This window comes from Prionailurus viverrinus, chromosome F1 (assembly GCF_022837055.1).
Source record: "Prionailurus viverrinus isolate Anna chromosome F1, UM_Priviv_1.0, whole genome shotgun sequence".
Taxonomy (NCBI): Eukaryota; Metazoa; Chordata; class Mammalia; order Carnivora; family Felidae; genus Prionailurus; species Prionailurus viverrinus.
The window spans coordinates 13,662,882-13,683,597 of NC_062577.1; positions in this window are offsets into that span (position 1 = coordinate 13,662,882).

Consider the following 20,716-nt stretch of genomic DNA (forward strand, 5'->3'; position numbering starts at 1 on the left):
TCCTCTCCCTCACCTGCAGTGTCCAATCATTCTGTTGATTCTTTCTCCTAAATATCTGTCAAACCCCCTCATTTATCTACACTACAGTCCAATCCTTTATCTACACAGAAAAAAAATTTTTTCTGACCCTCAAAGCTGATCATCTTTTCCCTGTTAAACTCTTCCATAATATCCCTTGACTTACCTTTAGGATAAAAACCAAACCCCTTAGCAAAGCTTATAGTCATGATCTAGCCCCTGACCACCTCTGTAGCCTGATCTCTAATCTCCGGCCACAGTGAACATGTTTGTATTCTGTAAATGTCCCTTATTGCTTCTTATAAGAGCTCTTCACTTTGTCTAAAACATTCCCTTCCCTCTTTTTGTTTGCCTGGCTAATTCCCAGCAACTTTTAGGTTTCAGCTAAAATTTCACTTCCCTTGGTCTGTCATCTTTGATCCCTAAAATTAAGGCCAATTCCCCTTACTTCCATGCCTTATAGTACACACTTGATTATAGTTACTTGTTGAGTTTCTTTATTTCCCCGTAGCTCCAAGAGAAGTCTTGTTGTTCACTGCTGCATTCCCAATGCTTAGCAAGTAAATAGCAAGTCAATAAATATCTTTGAATTGAATGAATGAATAAATAATGTTTAATGGGCTTTAATGTCCATTGCCCATATTTTACAGCACAACTTCCTCATCTGGAACTTTTATTTTGATTTCATTATTAGTTGAATATATACTCAAGATTTCTTTAAGGGAGAGAATATGAACGTTGTTCTATTCTGAAGCCTCTCATGTTTTTCTCTTGCCATCACTCCTAAACACGTTGCTTCACACTTGGTTCACACTTAAACAATAGCTTGGATTTCAAATTTTATCCCTCCAAACTCTGTTACAAACTCTGTCACAGTGGAAGCTCTAAATGAAGACTACCTGATGTTTGGTCATTTATAAATGATCTGTCTTAGTCTGTCTGAATGCTTATAAAATTATTTTCATCTCATTCCCATCTCCCACCAGATATGTCTAGAAGTGGTTGGGGCGCCTGGGTGGCTCAGTCGGTTGAGCGTCCGACTTCGGCTCAGGTCACAATCTCGCGGTCCGCGAGTTCGAACCCCACGTCGGGCTCTGGGCTGATGGCTCAGAGCCTGGAGCCTGCTTCCGATTCTGTGTCTCCCTCTCTCTCTGCCCCTCCCCTGTTCATGCTGTGTCTCTCTCTGTCTCAAAAATAAATAAACGTTAGAAGTGGTAGCTTTCCCCATTTATTTTGTAATGTTTCTATTTTATTTTACTAATATTTATTATTTTTTTAATGTTTATTTATTTTTGAGAAAGAGAGAGACAGAGTGTCAGTGGGGAAGGGGGGCACAGAGAGAGGGAGACACAGAATCTGAAGCAGGCTCTGGGGTCTGAGCTGTCAGCACAGAGCCTGACCTGGGGCTCGGGCTCATGCACTACGAGATCATGACCTGAGTCCAAGTTGGATGCTTAACCAACTGAGCCACCCAGGTGCCACTGTTTTTCTCTATTTTAAAATCTTCTTTTAGGTCCAAACATTTTTTTATCAGTTTGTCTTTGATTTACTATTACTTTGTCCAAATTCTTTTGGGTTACTCCTCAGACATACTTGTAATCCTCAGTTTGGGTGGTTTTTTTTTAACTTTTAATGTTTTATTTATTTTTGAGAGAGAGAGACAGAGTGTGAGCAGGGGAGGGGCAGAGAGAGAGGGAGAGGCAGAATCCGAAGCAGGATCCAGGCTCTGAGCTGCCAGCACAGAGCCTGAAGCGGAGCTCGAACCCATGAACCGTGAGATCATGACCTGAGCCGAAGTCGGACACTTAACTGACTGAGCCACCCAAGCACCCCTCTCAGTTTGGGTTTTATCTCATCTTCTCTTCTTTTGTTCCTTCTGATTCTCTTTTGTACAGGTCATAACTTCTCGCTTTCTTATTTAGGATGTCAAACAGATTTCTAAATGAAAATCACTTTCAGAGGTAGGTAAATCTTCTGGATTATATTACTTCTCCCTTATCTATATTATTTTACATATCTTTCTTGGGCAAGAAGAGGGTTGGGGTGCCCAATGTGGATCAGGATTGGGGGCAGGTTGTGTGCCTGTAGGCAGAACTGGCCAACAGTTGTGGGGAGGGAGCAAAGGGGAGCCCTGTCTACGAGCCTTGTTAGGGAGCCTTGAGAAACAATAATCTGAAACATGAAATCTGTGGGGGAAAATGAACTCAAGAACTGGATCTTTTTCAAGTATTTTCAGGCAAGACTGACCTTAGCTAGTAGGTTCTAGAGACAGAGCCAGGGATGTTAACGTGAAGAAATTAAACACACAAGCATGTGATACCTTTTCATAGTGCTAGATTTGGAGGGAATTAAGACCTTAGGTTAGTTTGGGTAGTTTTCCCACTTTATATTCCCACCTATATCCAACATATCTGTCATACACCTAGGCAGGAAATATGGATTTCCTTTCGTTCCACTCTCAGATTTCTAACTAGAGGCCAGATTAATACACCCATGTACACAGTAATTCCCAGTGATTTTTGTCTTCCATGGCCTTGCTATACTGTGATAGGACATTGTGGTCCAAATGTCACTACCCGAGATACAGGAACTAGCTGGTTCTCTGACAAACCGAACCAATGGAATTCCTGATCTATCATCAGCTCTGCAAGCATGTGACCAACACTCTGCCTATAGACTTTGTTCACAGGGACAAATCTGCCAGGACAGATGAACTAGCACCTGCTCTCCATCCCCACCCCATCCTTCCCTACAAACTTTTGGAAGTTGCAGTCTCCAGATGCATGCAGGAAGATGATAGCCTCCAACATTACCATAACCAAAAAGATATGGCTCCACAGAAGGACCAGCTGCTCAGTCAATCTGCAGCTCTGCATGGACCCTGACGTTCTGAGTCAGCAAGCTGACAGCAGGGGAAGGATGCTCAGACTCCCTGTCTTCTTTCAGATGGGTAGATCTGCTCTGTGTAATGATGCAGAGCATGAATGGGCCACCGATTGTTTTTCTGAATCCAACTTCATCAGCCTTATAAGTTGGAGTCTTCCTCCTGGCAGTAAGAGGCTTGTCATTTTTTGTGATCTGCATTGGTATGACTTTTATAATTTCTCTTTGTCTTTTTATGTGTTCCAGGCAGCAGTCGGGAGAGGCTGAATCAGGGGCTGCTGGCCAAGTACCATTTAAAGCTAGAAATGCTTCATTGATTTTTATCGATACCGCATCAGCCTGTTCTCCACTCCTCCAGCCTCCGACTGCAGGATTTCCCAAGGCACAGGTTTTGGTTGGCTGCTCAGTCTTCAGTCTAGATTTATGTACTCTTACACCTTCACATCCGGTACCTGGTGAGTCTCAAACTGCTGTCTCCAGTCCTGTTTTCTCATCTGAATTGTGATCCTGCTTAAAAGACATTTCTACCTGTCTACTCCACAAAGTTATTGTGTCCTTGATGGATGTACTTTTACCTTATTTATTCAAATTGCTAAACTAATAGAGCCCCAAGTCATCAGGACAGGAAATAAAACACTTTGTGCACGGGCCATTTGGTTAATCTGTGGGAGGCATAACACCATTTTCATTCCTTTGTTTCTTGGAGAGGAGAAAGTGTACCATATATTTGCCAAGGGTATAGAGCATTTACTTCATCGGGCAGGACCACACCCCCGCTTCCCATCTCAATATAGCATGATCCCCTAGCTGGCAGTGTAACTGAGTTTTCAGTAGCCATGTCACTGTTCTTTAGGGTTTGCACCAACTGCTTCTGGGTGGGAGGGTGCAAGACAAGATCTGTAAATTGAATGAGTGTCAAACTGTTGACTCACAGAATTCATTAGCCTAAAATAATGTTGTATGGAAAATTCATATCATGTAGGATATTTTCAGTTGCTAGAAACAGAATACCCACTGGCTTATAGTTCTTGAAATTTTTCCCACGAGAAGGATATCTCTTTTGCACTGTCCTTCAGCATTCGCCTAAATGGAGTTGAATGTCACAGAAGTTCATTTAGAGTGAGAGCTACCATACTGTGCAGAGCTTTCTATAAATTTGGTTGGATTTTTTTTTCTCTTGAGGCAAGTGATCTTAAGGATGTATCCATGAGGTCACAGAAGTAGGATGTGGGAGGTCCGATAGAGAAGTCAGAAAAAAGGCATGTGGAGTGTAAGCCACTGCATGTATAACTTCTTTGTGACTTTGGCACCTGTTTGGGTGTAGTCTTGTTTACATTGTTTCCACTTGATGATGGTGCGCTGATGCTTGGCTTTATGTCTGGCTAGACGATACTAAGTTCATGATGAAAACGAGGTATCTCAGGGGCATGCATTGAATGTCTCTCAGGGATCAATAGTAAGCCACAGGCTGTTACCAAATAAATATACATATGTATTATATATATGTAAATTTTTACTATATTTTATATTATGTAATTTTATTTTATTTTTTGAGAGAGACACAGACAGAGACAGAGGGAGAGAGGGAGAGAGAATTCCAAGCAGGCTCCACACCCAGCATGGAGCTCGAATTGGGGCTCAGTCCCACGACCGTGAGGTCATGACCTGAGCCAAAACCAACAGTTGGATGCTTAAACAACTGAGCCACTCAGGTGCCAGTATATTACATAATTTTACATAAGGGGTCGTAGCTTTGTTTTGCATCAAAGTCCTGTTATGGTTCTTCTAACAAACTTTATTCTTTCAACAACATTATAATCTAGCACACTTTGGGCACAACTGGCTCAGAGCTACTTGCACTTCAGCCTGGATAAGTTGGGATTTTCTCTCTAGAATGAAGATCAGGTTGCCACTTGCTCTACAACTAAGAAAGAGACACAAGACAGTTGACCCTTGAACAACACGAGTTTGAACTGCCTTGGTCCACTTATAAATGGATTGTTTTCAGTTAGTATAGTCCAGTATTGTTAATGTATTTTCTCTTCCTTTTAATTTTCTTTAAAAAATTTTTTTGAATTTTTTTTAAACATTTATTCGTTTTTTGAAAGACAGAGAGAGACAGAGTGCAAATGGGGGAGGGGCAGAGAGAGAGGGTGACACAGAATTGGAAGCAGGCTCCAGGCTCTGAGCCGTCAGCCCAGAGCCCAATGCAGGGCTTGAACTCATGAACCATGAGATCGTGACCTAAGTTATAGTCAGATGCCCAACCGACTGAGCCACCCATGCACCCCTAAAAAATTTTTTTTAACATTTATTTATTTTTGAGAGACAGAGCGCTAGTGAGGTTGGGACAGAGAGAGAAGGAGACGCAGAATCTGAAGCAGGCTCCAGGCTCTGACCTGTCAGCACAGGGCCCAATGTGGGGCTCGAATCCACGAACGGCGAGACCATGACCTGAGCCAAAGTCGGACGCTTAACTGGCTGAGCCACCCAGGAGCCCTTCTTCCTTATAATTTTCTTAATTTTTTCTCTTCTCTAGCTTACTTTAAGACTACCATATATAATACAAAATATGTGTCAATAGACTGTTTATGTTATTGGTAAGGCTTCCAGTCAACAGTAGGGTAATAAGTTTGGGGGGAGTCAAAAGTCATACAAAGATTTTTGACTCTGTGGGGGCTTCGCACCCCTAAGTCCCCTGTTGTTCAAGAAACAACTGTCCTTGGTGAACCCCCTTGGATTTGGGAGGTAATGTGTATCCCATGGATATGCTGCTCTGACCTATTTTCAGGTTAACACAAAAGGTTCTCAGCTTTAAGAGGGACCCAGAAAAAGAAGTTTCTCTAGCTGAACAGTTAAGGTTACTGGTAATGTTTAAAGTATTAAAAGCCAGTGTGAAAGGCTCCATACTGTATAATGTGAACAACATGACACTGTAGAAAAGGCAAAACGATTGACACAGTAAAAAACTCAGTGGGTGCCAGTGATTTGGGGAGAGGGAAAGAGGATTGAATAGGTAGAGCAAAGGGGATTTTTATGGTGGTGAAACTATTCTGTATTATACTGCAATGTTGGATACATGATAATGTTGGATACATGCAGTTTTCAAAACCCAAAAAATTGTTTAACACAAAGAAGAAACCTTAAAGGAAACCATGGACTTTAATAGTATATCAATATTGGTTTGTAAATTGTAACAATGTATCCTACTAATGCAAGATGTTAATAATAGGAGAAACTATGTGGGGGAAAATAAGGGATATTTGGAACTCTCTGTACTTTTTGTACAATTTTTCTATAAACTTAAAACTGCTCTAAAAATAAGTATATTAATAAAAAGCAGGTACAAATGTTTACTAAGAGTGCAGTCTAAATTAATATTGCGGAAGAAAAGATTTCATTGATTGGTAGTATGCTTTAGCCTACCCATATTTTAATAGGCCTCCATTTTTGTACTCCGTTTTTGGAGTAACATGCCATTTTTTTCCTTTTCATTGGGGCCTGCTGGAACAAGAGGAGAGCTATGTTAGTTTTTGATAGCTTCTCTATGATGGCTCTGGTTTTGATTAAATTCCTTTGATTCACTAGTCTCTCAGTAAAAAAATAAATTGGGGGTTCTCAGTAAAAGGAAACACATGCATCTAATTTTCCTCCCTTCAGAAATTCCACTAAAACTTAGTTAAAAAAAAATTTAAGGCCATAAACTGACAAGCTAGTAAACGTGAGAATAAACAACATCAAAGACATTTCATAGGCTATGAAGCAGACAGGTTGGTGGTTACTCAGAGGAGTCCAGAGAAAGTGGGCTCTTAACCTAGTAGGGGAAATAAACTGATTTCCATCGCAGAAATGCTTAAAATGCCAGGGATTATCAGGACCAGACACCTCTGGAAATGGAAATAAAAGTTGGAGAATGTTAAAAACGGAAGATTAGTTGAAAGCTAATGATGGAACAGATAGCTAAATCTTGTTTCTTACTCCACACTACTGGTTATCTATTCCCACCCTCCACCATAGACTAGAGACTCCTTCTTTGGGGAGGGTAAAAATGAGAGTGTCTGGTCTGAGGGTCATCAGTCATAGTGGAACGTGGGGTAACACACCAGACATGTGGGAATGAGAGTGTATCTGAATGCTGACTTCTCTTACCTTGTCTGATGCTGACATTGACAGTCAGATTGGAAGATCCTTCTCTGAGGATCAGACCAGCCCATGAAGAAAGCTAAAGATATCAGTTTGGGGGTTCCTCAACAAACAGCCCAGCCCTAAAGCTCAGAGCTGACATATACTTAAAGGTTTCTATTTAAAAAGTTTTTAATTTAATTTTAAGTGTTATATTAGTTTCAGGTGTACAATACAGTGATTCAACACTTCCATACATCACCATTGAGTGGTGTCATGACATGTGCATTCCTTAACCCCCATCACCTACTTCACCCATCCCTGCACCCACCTTCCCTCCAGTAACCACCAGTTTCTTCTCCATAGTTAAGAGTCTATTTTTTTAAATTTAATTTTTAATGTTTATTTATTTTTGAGAGAGGGAGAGAGAGAGAGAGCATGAGAGGGGGAGGGGGAGAGAGAGAAGAGGGCGGGGGGGGGGGGGGGAGACACAGAATCTAAAGTAGGCTCCAGGCTCTGAGCTGTCAGCACAGAGCCTGATGTGGGGCTCAAACCCACGAACCATGAGATCATGACCTGAGCCAAAGTCTGACACTTACCCGACTGAGCCACCCAGGTGCCCTGTTAACAGCTGATTTCTTGTTTTGCCTTTCTCTCTCCCCTTTTTGCCCCCTTTCTTTCTTAAATTCCACATATGAGTCAAGTCATATGGTATTTGTCTTTCTCTGACTGACTTATGTCACTTAGCATGATACTCTCTAGTTCCATCCAGATACTTAAAGCTTTCAATTAGTTTTTAGTGTCATACTCTTAAATATGAGCGAATAACTAACAGAAAGTTGAAGAAAACTTATAAAGAAAGATACAATCCCAAATAAATAAATACAAAGAAGAATATTTGAGGAAATAGCAATGAGGCAAGGAGAGAAAAAACTTAAATACAAGATATTACATTCATGAAACAAGACGCTACATAAAAACAATATTCAGATTGCAAAAATTACTCTTTGGAATTAAAGTTATGGTAGCATAGATGAAAATCTCGACAGAAGAGTTGGAAGATCCAGTTGAGGAATCATCAAGAGGGTAGAGCAAAAACACCAAGGGCTAGGAAATAAGAGAAGAAAAAAATCCAGAGAACAAGGTCAAGAGGTCCAACATCTGAATAATAGGAGTTTCAGACAGAGAGAAATAAGAAAACAACTGGGGAGGCATTAAGAAGATAATTTACAAAAATTTCCCAGAACTGAACCTCATGAGTTTTTAGATTGAAAGATCTCACTCAGGGTATATGCACCACCAGGGATGAAAAAAGACCCACACCCAGACACATTACTATGAAATTTAAGAACACAAGAGATGAAGAGAAGAGACTACCAACTTCCAAAAAGGAAAAGAGAGGTCTCATACAAAGGATCAAGAATCAGAATGTCTTTTGAGTCCTCAGTAGTAATACCGGAAAGCAGAAAGCAATGGTGAAATTGTCTCAAAATTCCCAGGGAAAATTACTTCTATATTCTATATCTCTGTATATTTATGTATTAGTTCTATATCCAGTATGCATGTAGAGGGAAAGAAGACATTTTCAGACATGCAAGATCTCAAAAAATTTACTTCCCAGGTGTCCTTTCTCATGAACTTACTGAAGGTTGGGTTCCAACAAAACAAAAGACCTATCCTAGGAGAAAAGAGAAAGGAACCTCCAAGATGTTTGCAAAGGGAGATCCTAGGACAACAGCTATGCCACAAGTCAAAGTTGGAGTAGGTCAGAGGCCCTGGGATGGAAATATTTAGCAAGATAAAACTGATAGAGTATTTATCAACCAGAAGAGAGACTGATTGAATTAGTGGTTAGAAAATTAAGCAAACATACACATGAAAATTATTAATTCCAGGGAAAGCAAAACATTTGCAGGAAAAAAAAATGACGATAGTTGACTCTGTTCTGAAATCACCATTGAAATGCCTTAAAAGCATAAAGTTGAACAAAAATCAAAATGGCTGCACTAATGCTTCGAGAAGCATTATTTTAAACTAAGTAACCTTTTCCTTCTCTTCTGCAAACCTTGCCTTCTCTCTCCTTAGCCTTTTGTTTTAGGAACCCAGTCCTACCCTGAAGACACGACTAAGGAGGCTGTCAGTACACAATTCCTATCAAGACCAGCTAGATCCTATATTTCCCTATAAAGCCCCCGCCCCACTTCCTCCAGTGGGCTTGCAGTTTTGAAGGCTTTAGCCTGCTGCAACCTCCTTTGCCTGGCAAAGCAATAAAGCTACTTTTCCTCTTCATCCCAAACTCTGTCTTTGCATTATATTTTGGTTCCAAAGCATGGAGGTCAGTTTTTGTCAACATATATACATCTAATAATATAAACACCATCTATTTATCTAATCACTATACTATGATGATGAGGAATGGGACACTGACTGTATATGTATGTGTTTAATTGTGGTGGGGTGAGGAAGACCAATAGAGAATGCCTACTAAAAGAACGTGGTGTAGCAATAGAAGCGTGGTATTTAGAGTATAGAGATGCGTGGGAGGAAATTCATCTAGAGTTGAAAGTAATTGTCTTTGATATGAGAGGAATGATGGGTAGGACTGAGGACTCTTCTTTGTTTTAATATATCTTGTTAAATTTGTTCACTTTTTAAAAAAATGAAGATAAGGGGTGCCTGGTGGCTCAAGTCATGATCTTGCGGTTCGTAAGTTCGAACCCCACATCTGCCAGCAGAGAGCCTGCTTCGGATCATCTGTCCCCCCTCTCTGTCTGCCCCTCCCCTGCTCATGCTTTCTCTCTCAACAATAAATAAATCATTAAAAATTTTAAAAAATGAAGACAAGCGTTCATTGGTAATCACAATATTTAAGAGACATTATTTAGGACACGCAATAATTATTATTTTTCTACCATGTCTTGTACACGGTGAGTACTCTCAGTTGTTTTCTCAATTGAACCCTTTAAAATGTGTCAGCAATTGTAGCAAGTCATTACTGGCCTGTAAGATCCTTGAGATCAAGGATAATTTCTTATACATCTTTATAGTTTCTTCGGGGCATAGTGTGGCATCATTTGCATTTTACTTGTATTAATGTGTAGGAGTTTTCATGGTTAAGTCCCACGAAGACCCGAGTCAAATTCCTTTATATTCTTAGTTAACGTATAAGTGATACTGAGTTGAACATCTAACTTCACAAATAAGTTCTGCCTCTCAGTCAAGAAGTCAGCTGACAAAATTGTTTTGAGTGGGCAAGACAGATCACATAGTTCTTTATTAACTATATTACATTCCCTAGGAAAAGAATCTGAGAGATTTTCCCAAGGTCACCCAGAGAAGCAGGCAGCACCTCCTCTTCTAAATCAGATCATTCGCCAAATTTTTGTGATAAATACACTTAGAGTAGGTGTGAGGAAAAAGTCAGAAGGGTTTATCCCACTTGAGATTAACAGGCAGTGTAATTGGTCTTTGACCAGAGTGTTGATGGATAAAAGACAAAAACTGGTGTACAAATTCAGCTTTCACTTTGTTGAAAGGGTATTAAAAATAGAAAGGAATTCTATTTAGGTTTAGACATGAAGGTTGAGATATAATAAGAACTTTTGTAAAGGAGTGGGCTTGAGCTCTTTTTTTCTTACTGAAGAGTCCAAATTATGAAGCTGCCAGAATAATCATCCTGCCTGCTTGCTTGTATTTCTGGTGCCCTGATTAATCACACGGCTGTCCTAAATCAGCAGTTTTTAATCTATAAATTCACAGTTCCAGAGAGTTCATGTGAGATTATCCAGGCACTATTTAAAGGACCAGAGAGCAAGGAAACAAAGGAGGCTCTTCGTAGGGGGTATGCAAGTACTTTCCTAATCCCATGGCACTTGGTAATTTTACAAAGTAGATATGGCATCTTTGTCAAGCAAACCTCTTCTAACAGATTCTTCTCTCCATTTGTTCCCTCTCATTATAAACGAAATTTATGTTTTATACCTCCAATAGGGGGCAGTTATTTAAGTCAAACAATTCTACTATCTTCTCTTTGCTGCAGTAATAGCTGCCTCCTGTATGGAATCTTATCTTGGACATCTTAGATTTTAAAAAAACAAAAAACAAAATACAAAAAAACCTCAGAAGAGCATCCCAGGACTTCAGGGAATACAAATACAATTCAGAAAACTTTTGAGAGATTGGAGTCTAGGAAACAGCAAGTGAAAGAAAACTGCATTAATAATTACTATTTAAAAATCTACCACCGAGAAGGTAACCACAAACTTAAAAGGGCTTGTCTATTAGCTTCTATAATTTTGGATTGATTTTCAGAGATATATTTTCTAGGTGAAATCAAAGGAAGCACTCTGCATTTTTGGCATTAATTCAATACTAATACTTTGCATTCACTGTTCCATATTTTTGAAAATGCTGTTCCATCTGTATTTTGAAGTAGATAATGCAGGCATTATTATCATTTATACATTGAGGAAACTGAGACATGAGAACTTAAGTGACATGGCCAAGACCTCACAACTACAACATGAAAAGCAGGACCAGAATTCTTGTTCTATTGTTTTATTCGTTACCATCTGTCAGTAAATGTTGAATCTTTGATTAATTACAGGCATTCCCACTTTATAGTTTGAAATATAAAGACAAAACCAAAAAATTTAAGGGGTTTGTTCAAGGTCATTCTGTAAGAGAAATGAATAGCTAAGAAAAATACATGAACGCTGACTTGAAATCCTTTGCTCAAATCACTTAACCACAACAAATGTAAGAGTGAAAGCTAAATAGCTATGTAGAACACACTGTCCATTACTGTTCTTAAGGTTTGTCCTAGATAAAAGGTTTCCATTAAAGTCCATCTCTTTCTGGAAAACACTGTAGCCTTTGGGTAACTATTTGTCTCCTCTAGATGTATTAGAAATGATAGAGAAGCAACAATTTTTTTCCCCTGGGTAAATAATGGAAACAAACCAATCCTTTGTGATGCACAAAAGTCAGAAAGATTAAATTGTTTACAACTCAAATACAGAATTATGTTCATCATACAGATTAAGGTTTATAACAGGCATTGTGTGGCCAAATAATTAAGATAATATTATAGTAACATTCTGTTAATCTGACTTTTAAAACTCAATTTTAAGTCAAAGAAACCACTATACACCAGATGAATGATTGCTTTTGCATTCTTAGATTTTTTTAAAAAATGGATACTATAGTGGAAATTGGTCATTATTTGGGCCACCCGACCTGCTTCCCTATATTTAGAGAATTCTTCACCTTGTAAATCTTGGTGACCTGCAAAGATTTATCCCATAATGGAAATAGAAGATCTGAAATACTTTCTTTGCCTCTCTTGCTGCTAAGGTGCAAACATGTATTTAATCACACATCTATGCTCGACCTTTGATTCCAAGTTAAAGATACAAGTTGTTTCTTTCTCTCTTTCTCCTTGTCACTGTCTTTCCTAGTGTCAGTACAGTTACTATAAAGCAACAGTTTCTAACAAAGTGCATCAAGCACTTGATGTCTGTGGCACCAGCTCTAGGGTGACCACCTTGTAACAATTTGCCTAGCACTTTTCCAGTTTTTGCTTGGAAAGCTCTGAATCCCTGAAAACCTTTCAGTCCCAGGAAAACCACAACGGGAAGTTCATCTTTGCTGTTTAGCTTGAAGCCTGGTTGTCTAGCCCTTCCAGCAATTCTGTGAGCCACCCAATATATCCTTTCTTTAAAAAAAAAATTATGGAGGTGTAACCCTATGTTATTTTAATTAACGATTGTTCTGCTTAAATCAGTGACAGTTGGTCTTTGTTACTGCTGCAGTGAACCTTCACTGAAACAGACACCTTTGTGTGGAAGCAGTTTGGAAACCAACGTTTCACCATGACCCGATGGTTAATTCAGCTGCTTGGGTTACTACAAACCCTATGTGATGTTAGTGAAGTCTTTTAATATTTTAAAGGTGTAGCAAAAGCATCAATAGTGATTATTCTTACCGTATTGTTAAATCCTGAGATATTTCTCATGGTTGAGACTGTTGTGAATCGTTTTCCCCTGGTGGTGAGATAAACAAACATTGACAGAATGTACAATCACTTAGAAGTAAAGCTGATGGCAGGAAGTCTTTGAATTTCCCCATCCCATCACATCCCATCCCATACCCCGCCTTCCCCAAAATTTATGAACGCTTGTTTCTCCAAGAAAAAAAAATTTTAAGTCAAAAAAATAGAAGGAAGTGGTGACTTAAAAAAAGCCACTCAACTATTCATCTTTGGAGCATATGTAAAGTTCTTCGTCATTTCTCCTGATAGTTAGACCATCCCTCTCTCATTCGTTTTCTCCTTCATGACATCCTCACACTCCTGTGCTTGGATTGTTTTGTCCTTTGGAGATAAAACCTTCAGTGAGGATACTCACTGTTCCTCAAATGATTATTAAAATGTTATTACAGGGGTGCCTGGGTGGCTCAGTTGGTTAAGCGTCCGACTTCGGCTCAGGTCATGATCTCATGGTTCATGAGTTCAAGCTCCATGTGGGGCTTTCTGCTGTCAGCATGGAACCCACTTTGGATCCACTGTCCTTTTCCCTCTCTGCCTCTCCCCTGCTTATGCATGCTCTCTCTCTCAAAAACAAACATTTGAAAATGTTATTGCATAAATAGTACCTCTCTATTAAAGAAAAATAGAAAGCAGAAGAAGATGACTAGAAATAAGCATCCATAATTCCGCCACTGCCATTTTGGTATTCTTTTTATGTAATTTTTTTTTCAACGTTTATTTATTTTTGGGACAGAGAGAGACAGAGCATGAACGGGGGAGGGGCAGAGAGAGAGGGAGACACAGACTTGGAAACAGGCTCCAGGCTCCGAGCCATCAACCCAGAGCCCGACGCAGGGCTCGAACTCACGGACCGCGAGATCGTGACCTGGCTGAAGTCGGACGCCCAACCGACTGCGCCACCCAGGCGCCCCTCTTTTTATGTAATTTTTAAAATTTGGGGTCAAGGGTGCCTGGGTGGCTCAGCTGGTTGAGTGTCTGACCCTTGATTTCAGCTCAGGTCATGATCTTACTGTTGGTGGGATAGAGCCCCACATTAGGCTCCGTGTTGACAACACGGAGCCTGCTTGGGATTCTCTCTCCCTCTCTCTCTGCCCCTTCCCCCACTTTTGCACATGTGCACATGAGTACTCTCTCTTTCTTTCTCAAAATAAATAAATAAACATTAAAACAATTGGGGGCCAAACTGTTTACACTATTTCAAAGCCTGCTTTATTATCAGTACTGTGAATTTTTTTCCGTGTATATGTACACCGATATTTTAAATGATTGCATACTTTACGATGTATGGAAGTATCATAACATGTCATCAATGAACTCTTGGACACTTTTAGTTTTTATCAACAAGACTATTAAAAATTATATAATCTTGGGGTGCCTGGGTGGCTCAGTTGGTTAAGCATCCAAATCTTGATTTCAGCTCAGGTCATGATCTCACGTTTTGTTGAGTTCAAACACCATGTGGGGCTCCACACTGTCAGAGGTTTTTTAAAAATAAACTTTAAAAACACAACACTATTCTTTAAAAAAAGTTATATAATCTGGGGTGCCTGGGTGGCTCAATAGGTGAAGTGTCCAGCTCTTGATCTCAGCTCAGGTCTTGATCTCAGGGTTCAAGCCCTATGTTGGGCTGCACAATGAGTGCGAAACCTACTTTAAAAAATAAAATTAAATAGTCTATCCCTGAAGGTTTATTTTCCCAAAATAAATATTGGAATTTTTACATCAGAAGTTGTGCTCAATTTTTGAGAATTTTCTTATATTTTGCCAAAGTACTTGCCAGAAAATTTACCTTTTTATGCTCCCATTATTCATCTCTGGGATGTCTACCCTCAATAGCACTGATTATTGTTCCTTTTAACATTTGTAGTTTGATAAACGGATATCTCATTGTTTTACTGGTTAGTAGGGAGGCTAAACATTTTAATATATTTTTTGGCCTTGCATTCCCTCTTTTTTGAATTATTTGCTCCTATCAAGTGCCCATTTTCTTCAAGGTTGATGTTTGAGATTAACCACTTAGTTCTGAAATGCAAAAAAGTATGCTCAAGTTCTGAAAATAATTATCAACCCCTCCAAAAAATTGTCATTGTCTGCTTTGCCATCACCACCTAGTTATTTAATTTTTACAAATTTCTTCCTCCCTGAAATAGGTTTCTGGTTGATTTTCACTCTTATTCCCTTCTCAAGAAGTCCTTGGATTTTCAAAATTTATTTTCTCTTATCCCATGAAGTGCCATATTAATATTATGCTAAGTATATTAAATTTTAATTTCACTTATTTATTTTGAGAAAGAGAGAGAGAGGGGTTTAAAAATATTGTCTCACTTTTGAAAATAAAAAGTACATCTTGAGTCTTATATTTGAGGAGTATATTAAATAAGCTTGAGGAACATATTAAACTATTGAATAAAATAGTTGCAATGCTGGTATTTGTCTCAAGGTGGGAGTTCGGAGGAAGTGGAGTCAGTATCTCTATAGCAGTATTTGCTGCCTGTTTCCCAACTATTATGCTGCTTTTTCCTGGCCCTCATGTATGTTATTACCTTAAAATCCTTACCCAGGATTTTAAATCATTAAAAATGATTTTAATCCTTAAAATCATTACCCAGTTCTAAAGCCCACCTACTGGACATTGGTGGAGGCTGTTAGTATCAGTCACACCAGAGAGAGAAGAGTGGGCAGGAAACTCATCAGGGGATCTTGGTTGGCCTCTATATCTTAGCTCTATTTTTAACTCTCTGCAATCAACGTTGATGACATTAGACATTTGCTTAATCTCAGTGCCTTCGGTCACTCTTTCTTTGGCTCATTCCTCTCACACCTTAGACCCTTCTCCCAAGCTACACCCTATGCTTAGAGTGACCATATGCTCTCTTTTTCTCGAGTCCCAATTTCAAATATTCTGTCCTATTGCCAAATCAGATGTCAGACCATATGCTTCATATTTTCTTTGGGGGAATATATTCACTTACCTGTGCTTCAGTTCCCTAAATTCTGCTCATCAAGATTTCTATTGGTTTTGCAAAACAGTTTATGAAAAATGTCATTAATCCAAAATACAGCTCAGATATTCTCTCTTACGGGAAGCATTCCTTCATAGCCTGCCTTCCTTCAGTGCGGCTCATAAGTGCTCCCAGAGCTCTCTATGCCTCCTTCTGCAGGGCACAACCCAAGCCTTAGATTTCCCTCACCCACGCATTAGAATTGCCATCCTTGGCATATCTGGAAAAAGTGAAAGCTGAGGAGGGTTGCTCTACATCTATTATGGATTCACCCACCTGCACTTTCCTGCTCAGGAAGGTATTCTCTGTCCAGTTAGAGAATACCCTTCATTTTTCTACTGCTAATGGTTTGGATCATATACTCTAGTCCACATTCTCTTTCTCCTGCCTGGTAGCCTATTGATCTGAGTATTCCCCAGCAGTACATGTCCCCATCTTGGTTGTTTCAGTCTAGAATGATACCATGGGTGAGGGGTGGGCTTTCCCCTCTAAATCTAGTTGTACAGTCTAGAGTCCAGGAAGAGATTCAGTATTCTAAGGATCTAGGAGACAATTATCAGATCATGCACATACACACATTGATTTCTCAAGGACAAACATCAATTTTCAGAGCAGTACCAATAAAGAAGAAAAGAACTCTTGTCCTAATTTTTTTTATATAACACAGTCCTGGTACACAATGGAGATAGGAATTTGCATTATAATGCAGAATAGCATTAATTTTTGTATTCATCTTTCCTTTCTCTTCTGCTTTTAAACAGGGAGCTCCAGGCTAACAAGAAATAAGAAAACGGACCAACTGCTGAGTCTAATTTCCTCCTAATGGATGAGAATATGTTATAAACTGTGGCCCATGTCTGCAGAAAAACATACAGCTAGCCAATGCATGAAGAATTTTGCATAGTTTCAAGGCACCCATGGATCTGTCTAAAAGATTTCTGCATCTCAGGATAAGAATTCCTGTCATATTTATATGTGTGTTAGGCACTGGAGAAGCAGATATTAATCAAAGAATCATATAGACAAATGTAAATTACCACTGTAATTTTAGGTGCATAACAGGTTGGTTGTCCTAGGAAGAGAGGTCCCAGAAGGCTTTTCTGGCAAAGTGATGATTGGGGTAAAGTCAAACAGAAGGGTAGAGAGAGTCCAGATAGAGGAAATAGCCTGAAAAAAAGTTCTGTGGCCAGGAGGCATAGGCATATTTAGGGAATGGAAAGGCTAGTGTGGCTGATGGACAGAGAATGAGGGAGAGGAAAGCTTCAGAAAGAGGCCAGTTATGAAGGGCCTCATAGACCAGTTAGGGAACTTAGTCTTTATTCTAGGAGCATTGGGAACTGTTCGTGGTAGAAGGGTGATACCTGGTTTTGGTTAAGAATCAAAACTCTGGCTATTATGTGGGAATAAATTAGAGGGAAGCAGGAGTGGATGGGGAGAGATCAGTTTGGACACTATGACTCTAGTCCAAGGGAAGGTGGTAATCTCAAGTACAGAGGTGACTGTGGAGGAAAAGAGAAATGGCTGGGTTCAAGAACCAGCCAGAAGTGAAATGATAGAACTGAGAGATGAGTTGGAAAACAGGAGAACAGGTGAGAGAGAGGGAAATGTTAAGAAGAGCATCCGGGTTTTGGGTTCCATGATAGATTAAATGGTGGTTCGGGGCGCCTGGGTGGCTCAGTTGCTTGAGTGACTGACTTCGGCTCAGGTCATGATCTTACGGTTTGTGAGTTCGAGCCCTGCGTCGGGCTCTATGCTGACACCTCAGAGCCTGCAGCCTGCTTCGGATTCTGTGTCTCCCTCTCTCTCTGCCCCTCTCCTGGTCATGCTCTGTCTCTCTCTGTCTCAGAAATAAATAAACGTTAAAAAAAAATGGTGGTGCCATTCAGAGAGATCATACAATGCTAATAGAGGACCAAATTTTGGTGAGGGAAGATACTGGGTTCATTTTGCACCAGTTGGAACTGAGAAGTCATTAATCTTTTCACTTGAAGCATGTATTAGTCTGCTTAGGTTGCCATAGCAAAATACCACAGACAAGGTGGCCTAAACAACAGACATTTTCTCACAGTTCTGGAGGCTGGGAGTCCAATATCAAAGTGCCAGGAGGGTAGTCTCTGGTGAGACCTCTTTTTCTGGCTTGCAGTGGTCATCTTCTCACTGTATCTTCACATGGCCTTTCTTCCTGTGCAGAGAGAGAGAGAGAGAGAGAGAGAGAGAGAGAGAGAGAGAGGAAATGCCGGTGTCTCTTCCTCTTCTTCTTTTTTTTAAAGTAGGCTTCATGTCTAGCATGGAGCCCAATGCCGAGCTTGTATTCATGACCTCGAGGTCAAGACTTCAGCTGAGATCAAGAGTCGGACGCTTAACCGACTGATCCACCAAGGTGCCCCTCTTCCGCTTCTTATTAGGACATCAATTCTATTGGATTAAGGCCCCACATTTACGATCTCATTTAATCCTAGTTACCTCCTTAAAGGGCCTATCTCCAATATAGTCACATTGAAGGTTAGAATTTCAACATAAGCATGGGGGTGGGGTGGGGGGGGCACAATTCAGTCCATAACAAAGCATACTTAGCTACATTGTAGATAAAATCACAGACTTTCAAGTAAAACAAAACTGAGTTTAAAAATCTGACTCCTATAGCCCAAAAAGACCATCACTAGGTGATGGATAAATAAATTGTGATATACCCATACAATGGATTATTACTGGGCAATAATATATATATATATATATATATATATATATATATATATAATATTGATATACACAACATAGATGAATCTCAAAATAAGTATACCAAATGAAAGAAGCCAGACAAAAAAAGGATCTGTGATTTATTTAAATAAAATTCTAGAAAATGCAAACTAGTCTATACTGACTGAAAGCAAATCAGTGGTTGCCTGGGTCAGAGAGAGACAGCAGGGAGTGACTACAAAGGAGCATGAGAAAACTTGGACAATGGACAAGTTCATTATTTTGATTGCGGCAGTAGTTTCACAGGTATATACATACAAGAGGTGTCAAATTATATAAATGCAATATGTACAATTAATTCCACATCATTTAAATCTTTTATTTTATTTTTATTTTTTAAAATTTACATCCAAATTAGTTAGCATATAGTGCAACAATGATTTCAGGAGTAGATTCCTTAATGCCCCTTACCCATTTAGCCCATCTCCCCTCCCACAACCCCTCCAGTAACCCTCAGTTTGTTCTCCATATTTATGAGTCTCTTTTGTTTTGTCTCCCTCCCTGTTTTTATATTATTTTTGTTTCCCTTCCCTTACGTTCATCTGTTTTGTCTCTTAAAGTCCTCATATGAGTGAAGTCATATGATTTTTGTCTTTCTCTGACTGACTAATTTCACTTAACATAATACCTTCCAGTTCCATCCATGTAGTTGCAAATGGCAAGATTTCATTCTTTTTTTTTTTAATGTTTATTTATTTTTGACAGAGAGAGAGAGAGAGAGACAGAGTATGAGCTGGGGAGGGGCAGAGAGAGAAGGAGACACAGAATCCAAGGCAGGCTCCAGGCTCTGAGCTGTCAGCACAGAGCCCGACATGGGGCTCAAACTTAAAGACTGGGAGATCATGACCTGAGCCAAAGTCGGACGCTCAACCGACTGAGCCACCCAGGTGCCCCAAGATTTCATTATTTTTGATTGCCAAGTAATACTCCATTGTATATATATACCACATTTTCTTTATCCATTCATCCATCGATGGACATTTGGGCTCTTTCCATACTTTGGCTATTGTTGATAGTGCTGCTATAAACATTGGGTGCATGTGTCCCTTCAAAATAGCATACCTGTATCCCTTGGATAAATACCTAGTAGTGCAATTCCTGGGTCATAGGGTAGTTCTATCTTTAATTTTTTGAGGAACCTCCATACTGTTTTCCAGAGTGGCTGCACCAACTTGCATTCCCACCAGCAATGCAAAAGAGATCCTCTTTCTCCACATCCTCACCAACATCTGCTGTTCCTTGAGTTGTTAATGTTAGCCATTCTGACAGGTGTGAGGTGGTATCTCATTGTGGTTTTGATTTATTTCCCTGATGATGAGTGATGTGGAGCATTTTTTCATGTGTCAGTTGGCCATCTGGATGTCTTCTTTGGAGAAGTGTTTATTCATGTCTTTTGCCCACTTCTTCACTGGATTATTTGTTTTGTGTGTGTTGAGTTTGATAAGTTCTTTATAGATTTTGGATACTAACCCTTTATCTGATTTGTCATTTGCAAATATCTTCTCCCATTCTGTTGGTTGCCTTTTAGTTTTGCTGATTGTTCCCTTCACTGTGCAGAAGCTTTTTATTTTGATGAGGTCCTAGTAGTTCATTTTTGCTTTTGTTTCCCTTGACTCTGGGGACATGTTGAGTAAGGAGTTGCTGTAGCCAAGATCAAAGAGGTTTTTGCCTACTTTCTCCTTGAGGATTTTGATTGTTTCCTGTCTTACAGTTAGGTCTTTCATCCATTTTGAGTTTATTTTTGTGTGTGGTGTAAGAAAGTGGTCCAGGTTCATTCTTCTGCGTGTCGCTGCCCAGTTTTCCCAGCACCACTTGCTGAAGAGACTGTCTTTATTCCATTGGATATTCTTTCCTGCTTTGTCAAAGATTAGGTGGCCATACGTTT